Raw genomic sequence first — 6,312 nt, forward strand, 5'->3', positions numbered from 1 at the left:
TTTTTTGCTTTATTTTTCAACCACCTTCTGTGGTTGTTTTCTTTTTTTTTTGTTGCTCTTTTTTCAATTTCTTCTTCTTCTCTGCGATACATAAGAACCAGTGCATAAGAAAAATTTTAAACAAATAGCAATGAACATCAAACAGAGATAGCAATAAACTGAAAATAGGCATTTCCAAAACTTACTAGTTTTCGGATTCAGTTGGGCTTTACAAATCCGTTGAACTACTTTGGTTTTGAGATTCACTTGATGTTTCCGAATCCATCAAAACATTTTTTTTGTTTTTTCACCATCCTCTGTTATCTTGTTCTTTTGGCCGGCGGTGTTTTGTCGGATTTAAATTCGGATTCGGATTCGGAAAAAGTGTCTTCTTTCGAAGAAGAATCAACAACAACTTTCTTTTCTTCTTTCTTCCCTTTTCCTTTCTCTTTCCCCTTCAGAAAAGCTGTTTTCTTCTTGGTCGTTGTAGTATAGTGGTGAGTATTCCCGCCTGTCATGCGGGTGACCTGGGTTCGATCCCCGGCAACGGCGCCATTTTGACGAACGGATTTTTGACGGTATAGAATTTCACAAATGAATTCTCGTTGCAAGTATAGTTTCCAAACCAATCAAAAATCCTTTCATACAAAAGATTGTTTGTCACAAGTAACAAACCCTTAATTTTATAAACCGAAGTATTCAAACCTCGGGTCGTTCTCCCTAGGAATTACAATAAAGTGTCTTGTTATTGGTTAGAAATGTGTTTTGGGGTTTTGGATAAGAAGCATGAAAAGTAAATGGCAATGAAAATAAACTAACAACTATAAAAGGCTCTTGGCAAGGTATGAAAATTAGAAGTCCTATCCTAGTTATCCTTCTCAATTGTGATGAGAATTGTTCATTGCTACCACTTAGTTAACCCTTACTAAATAAAGGAAAGTCAAGTGGATGAATTGACTTGAGCCACAAGTCCTAGCCAACTCCCAAGGAAAGACTAGCTTTAGTGCACTCCAAACCAATTAGCAATCTCTCCAATTACCAATCAACAAAGGAATTAGATAACTCAAGTGTCACTAATTACTCTACCTAGGCCAAGAGGAACAAAATCTATACTATAATTAGAAGAGGCATTTCAACAAACACATAAAAGGCAATAAAAGTAAACAACATAAATTACAAGAATTAAAGAGAGATCTAACTACAAAGGCAAGAGATCAACAATAGAAAAGCAAAGAAGAACAATTATTATGAATTACCTCTTATTGAATTGAAAGAAAATGGAAGGAACAATAGTAGATCTACGACAAAGTATAAGAAAAACATAAAGGAAATTACAATAAAAAAATGGAAGAAGAATGAATGTAACAACAAGGAATTGAGAAGATAGAAGTAGAAGAAGATGAATTAAAATCTAGATCTAAGAACTAAACCTAATCCTAATCCTAATCCTAGAGAGAAGTGAGAGCTTCTCTCTCTAAAAATTACTTCCAAGACTAAACTATGACTAATGGTAACTAACATCTGTTTCCCTCTTCACTCCTTAGGTTAAATAGCACCAGAAATGAGTTGGATTGGGCCCACAAGGCTTTAGAATTCGCTGGCCACGTTTTGCTTTAAGTGGACCAGGTGGCAGCAACGGCGCGTGCGTGTACTATGCGCGTACGCGTCACCATGCGCGGTTCAACCATAGCAGATCTTATATCGTTTCAAAGTCCCGGATGTTAGCTTTCCAACCCAACTAGAACCGCATCATTTGGACCTCTATAGCTCAAGTTATGGTCGTTTAAGTGCGAAGAGGTCGGCTTGACAGCTTTTGCGTTTCCTTTATTTCTTCATGAGTTCTCCATTTCTACACGCTTTTCCTTCATTCCCTTGGTCCAATCCTTGCCTCCTAAATCTGAAATCACTTAGCAAACATATAAGGCATCTAATGGAATCAAGGAGAATTAGATTTAGCTATTTTAAGTCCTAAAAAGCATGTTTTCACTCTTAAACACAATTAAAGGAGAAGTTATAAAACCATGCTATTTCAATGGATAAATGTGGGTAAAAGGTTATAAAATTCCCTAAATATAGCACAAGATAAATCCTACAAATGGGGTTTATCACTTCTTTCTTTTTGTTTTTCCTCCTTTATTTGCTTTCTATACAGAAGTCCCTAAAACACACACTTATTTAGTTAGCAGAGTATTTTAGAAGCATCTGAAACGAGCAAATACACTAACAATGTGGTGAATCAAAATGAGCAAAAAACTGAACCAAACACAATTTATGTGCTGAATAATACGTGATAAATATTCAATCATTAAGAAAAATATTTCTGCATGCACAAGGACTCAACTGAACATACTAACAATCAATTGAATCAAAAATAACAAATACATTGAACTGAACACCATTCATGTGCTGAATAATACGTGATAAACATTTAATTATCAAGAAAAACATTGCTGCATGCACAAGGACACATCTAAACACACTAATAATTAGGTGAATCAAAATGAGAAACTTCACTGAACTGAACAACATTCATGTGGTGAATAAAACGTTATAAATATTTAATCATCAAGAAAAGTATTTCTGCATGCACAAGAATTCAAATGAACACACTAATAATCAAGTGAATCAAAATTAGAAACTCCATTGAAAAGAAAGAAAATAAGAACCCATTTCATTCAAAGCCCTAGTTACGCAAAAAAAAAATGGAGTCAGAATAAGTCGATCTACTAAATGAAGCAACTCAATCCAATAAACCTAAAATACAACTAGGAGAAATAAATTAATTATAACCTAAAACACAAGCTTATTTAGTTAGCAAAGTATTTTAGAAGCATTTGAAACGAAATTTCAAGGGGAAATTTTTGTTTAATTTACCATTGTGTCGGTTGCTTCCTGAGAAATCCGGTCGAGCATCATCTTCTTTGTCTAGTGGTCCATCCACGGTGGCCTGGGAGCATCAGGAGCATCTAAGCGAGGAAACTTGGTTTCATGGAAATAAATCAGTATCAAAACAAAAATACAGCCGTCAACGGACTGTTTCATTCCCTTTCTCTTGTTTTCGATTCCCTTCCTCAAGAAGCTGAGCACATGATTTGCCCAATCCCACTGTCGAATGTTGTCCACACAAAGGGCAGGCGGCTTATGGATCAGAGAGGCCATGCTTACCGTCGTCGGCAGCAAGAAGTACTTCTGTATGAAAACGACAAAAGTCCTCCAGAATTTCTGCCGGTTCTCTTCCCCTTCAACACTCATATCGAGGACAGACTTTGTCAAAGATGCCAACGTAACACATTTGAGTTTGTCAATTATTGCCTTGCCTGCCTCATTCAGGCTGCCATACTCAACCTTTTTAGGAAACGATTCTCTACAATATTTTAATAGCAACAAATCAACTAAAAAGGCTCAGTTTAATTTTCTGTACCCAAATGAACAGAAATTAAAGGAAGCAATGAACCGAAAATAAGCAGAAAGTGGAAAGTTTATTACCGCCGTGGTTTATGCCAAGTGCAGCTGCTATCTTGTCTGGTGTTATGTATATTTTTCCATGGAGAGTTTTCAGGCATCCATGATAGTCATAATAGCAAGCAATCAATTCTCTCAAGAGGCCGTGAGAGATATTCATTTCCGGGACATGTGCCAGTGCACCAAATCCCATTTCTTCAACAATATCTTTCTTTTCCTGACTCATTTTCTTGAACACCTTCACTATTGCCTTTGTGTGGCATCTGCAATTGTGAGTTTTCTGCAAGGTTTTGAAACAGAATGTCACAATATATTTATAATACAAAATCGATTTTATTCGAATGAAAGCGGATAAATATATTTAATGTGTGCATATGCTTACATTATAGCGCGGCTTCTCCTTCTTTGTCACCATTGTCTTCTTCATTTTTGCTGTAAGGACAAAAAAATTTGGTCAATACTTCACTCAATACAACAAGCACAAGCATGCATATTTTAATCAAGTGAATGAAAATATCCCAGCCTACTGGACCGAACTCCCTTGATGTACTGAATAAAACATGATAAATAATGAAACAACTAGAAAAGCATTTCTGCATGCAAAAGAACCTAGTTGAACACACTAACAATCAAGTGAATCAAAATTAGAAACTCCACTGAACTGAACACAATTCATGTTTTGAATAAAATATGATAAATATTCAATCAGCAAGAAAATTATTTTTGCATGCAAAAAGACTCAACTGAACACACTAACAATCAAGTGAATAAAAATGGCCAACTTCACTGAACTGAACATGATTCATGTTCTGAATAAAACGTGACAAACATTCAATCATCAAGAAAAATATTTTTGCCTGCCAAAGGACCCAATTGAAGACACTAACAATCAAGTGAATGAAAATAACCAACTCCACTGAATCGAACGTCATTCATGTACTGAATAAAATATGATAGACATTCAATCAACAACAAAAGCATTTCTGCATGTAAAAGAACTCAACTGAACACACTAACAATAAAGTGAATGAAAATGGCCAACTTCACTGAACTAAACACCATTCATGTTCTCAATAAAATGTGACAAACATTCAAATCATCAAGAAAAATATTTCTACTTGCCAAAGGATCCAACTAAACACACTAACAATCATGTGAATAAAAATAACCAACTCCACTGAACCAAACGCCATTCGTGTGCTGAATAAACGTGATAGACATTCAATCATCAAGAAAAATATTTTTCCATGTAAAAGGACTCAACTGAATACACTAACAATCAAGTGAATGAAAATTACCAAGCCCACTAAACAGAACACAATTCATGTTGTGAATAAAATGTGATAAACATTCAATCAGCAACAAAAGCATTTCTACATGCAAAAGGACTCAATTGAACACACTAACAATCAAGTGAATCAATATGGCCAACTCCACTGAACTGAATGAAAATAAGAACACATTTTCATTCCTATGCCCTAGTTACGCAAAAAAAAAGATTCAGAATAAGTTGATCTACCAAATGAAGCAACTCAATCCAGTAAACCTAAAATGCAACTAGAAGAAATACGAGATTGCGAGATTTTAAATGAACATACAGTAGTTTTTCTCATATCTTTTGCAGTCTCTATTCTTGTTTTCGTTTGTTTTTGCTTCTTTATTTTGAAATCTTCTCGCGATTCTTCTCCAGTAGTGGTTTTTGCAGAGAATACAAGTGAAGTTTGAGAGATTTTGAGAGTGATTTGAATTTCTCTAGTAACAATTTCAAGGTTGAAGAAGGAACGCTTTTTCATAATGAAGTGCGAATGAATGTTAACGTTTTGGAGGATTTGGGGCGCGTATAATACACACTCATTTAATGATATTAGATTTTTTTGGTGTTGAACTAACTTAAATGAATTTGGATAGAAAATTACATAGATGTATAGCATAACTAATAATTTAATTCTCAAAGTAAATATAAACTATATCTTTCATTTTTATCATACATCACGAATATAATTTCAACAAACGATAACAAGCGATATTATGAAAGGAAAGATGTCGCCTTCATGGTTTTTATACAAGACCCTTTTCGTTAGGAAATGTAAGTAAAATCTTAAGTACTTTTATTTTATTTTCCAACAATATTAAATATTATTATTTTTAAGTAATATTTAATCATTAATAATTTGCATTTATATTTATAAATATTTATACATATAAAAGATATAATTTATATTTATATTTACTGATATTTATATAAATAAGTTAACACATTTTGTACTTATATTTATATAAAAAAAGTATTGAATTTATATTTATAAATATTTATACGTATAAAACATATAATTTATATTTATATTTATTGATATTTATATAAATAAGTTAACACATTTTGTACTTATATTTATATAAAAAAAAGTATTGAGGACCAACTTATAATCTGCGTAACAACAATAATTAATCATTAATTTTTTAATAAAAATAATATAATAATAATCAACATCAATTACAAATTTGAAAATTAAGAATGGCCCAAAACAACAACTCCATATTTACGTAGTGTGAATTTGGTGAAACCAACCGCCACTTCCATCCTGAACGTGACCCCACCCCCCCAATCTCAGTAAGCTTGGATAGTTGCGCCCAACGCCAACATCTATCCTGCCTGCATCTCCGACTGTTTTACTGACCAGAAGCCGCTCCCAACGCCCACCATAATGCATTTGGAAGAAGCACTCGACGCCCTCCATAACGCCATTGATGCCGTCATTAGCCAGTGATGGAAGTTCACACGCAACAGGGTTGTCATCAAGATGGCACACACCTTCACCCTGCAAGTTCAGCCGCATTCCAAAGCCGTGAACAAAAATTTCACATCCCCAAAAG

At 34.1% G+C, this 6,312-nt stretch overlaps 1 non-coding gene across 1 annotated transcript; it reads left to right on the forward strand.

Moving 5' to 3' along the window:
• Positions 1-459: 459 nt before the first annotated feature.
• TRNAD-GUC (transfer RNA aspartic acid (anticodon GUC)) lies at positions 460-531 on the forward strand. Its single transcript has one exon. It is a non-coding gene; the product is annotated as a tRNA-Asp (tRNA).
• Positions 532-6,312: the final 5,781 nt, after the last annotated feature.

This window comes from Arachis duranensis, chromosome 4, assembly GCF_000817695.3.
Source record: "Arachis duranensis cultivar V14167 chromosome 4, aradu.V14167.gnm2.J7QH, whole genome shotgun sequence".
Classification (NCBI taxonomy): Eukaryota; Viridiplantae; Streptophyta; class Magnoliopsida; order Fabales; family Fabaceae; genus Arachis; species Arachis duranensis.